At 43.6% G+C, this 895-nt stretch overlaps 1 protein-coding gene across 1 annotated transcript in view; it reads right to left on the bottom strand.

Annotated features, from left to right (window-relative positions):
- TAL1 (TAL bHLH transcription factor 1, erythroid differentiation factor) overlaps positions 1 to 531 on the bottom strand; it is a 15,339-nt gene extending 14,808 nt beyond the window's left edge. The window contains exon 1 of the mRNA XM_018553019.1: positions 377 to 531. The gene's annotated coding sequence lies outside the window, so the exon portion shown is untranslated. The remainder of the gene's footprint in view (positions 1 to 376) is intronic.
- Positions 532 to 895: the final 364 nt, after the last annotated feature.

Genomic DNA, 895 nt, shown 5'->3' on the forward strand with positions numbered 1-895 from the left:
TAAATTAAAACGCACACATGTACATCTGACACATGACACATATATGATGGGCACACATACACATCTATAGACCACATCCGTACATACCGATACATGGCAAGGTTATTGCGTCAGTACAGATCGCTCCATAGCGCTGTACGTGGCATTATTCCCTGTGCCCGACTCCCCCATAGCCCCAGACCTGTCATAATAGCAATATAAAATGTCGTTTTCTCCTTGTATATCCTTCACTTCTCTTCCTAATCGACGAAAAATCGCCCTGGAAACAAAGAGGGGCTCACCTCCTCCCCCCTCCCCATATCTCAGAGCCCCCCCAAAAAACACCCGTCTGATCACAGCTCCCTGCGCCATCCAAAAGACAAAGGCAAGTACTCACCGTGCGCCTTTCATGTGTGAAAGTGACTGAAGCCATTTTGTGGCCTATCCATGGCTGCAGTGGGTGTTTTTAGGGGAGTAGTTGGGTGGCTGCAGCAGAATTGGATCTAATCCCCAGCTAAGGCAGCTTCCTATTTAGTATGGAGAGAGGAACACTTCAGCAATGTGTCCAGGAGAGATAAGGCGGCAGCACTGGCCAGCCTGCCCTGATAAGCCTCTAAGCCCATTATTTATGAAATGATTCATTATTATTTGCCAATTTTATCGAAGGGAAGGAGGAAAAATATTGCAGGGATATTTGCATATGAATAGATGATGTTAAGGAAAAGACACTGCTGAGAATAATATCATCACTATTAAAAATGCACCATGACAAAGTGTTAATTCTAAACTTCATTTCACTGCCTGCTTATTATCCCGTGTGTTTTATTAAATATAGGAACACCTACCCAGCGCTTAATTAAATGTAATGAGTTACAGTCAATTGGCTAAGTAATGTTGTACACAGCTAAGTCTTCCA

Source organism: Nanorana parkeri, unplaced genomic scaffold, assembly GCF_000935625.1.
Source record: "Nanorana parkeri isolate BGI_ZX_2015 unplaced genomic scaffold, ASM93562v1 scaffold106, whole genome shotgun sequence".
Classification (NCBI taxonomy): Eukaryota; Metazoa; Chordata; class Amphibia; order Anura; family Dicroglossidae; genus Nanorana; species Nanorana parkeri.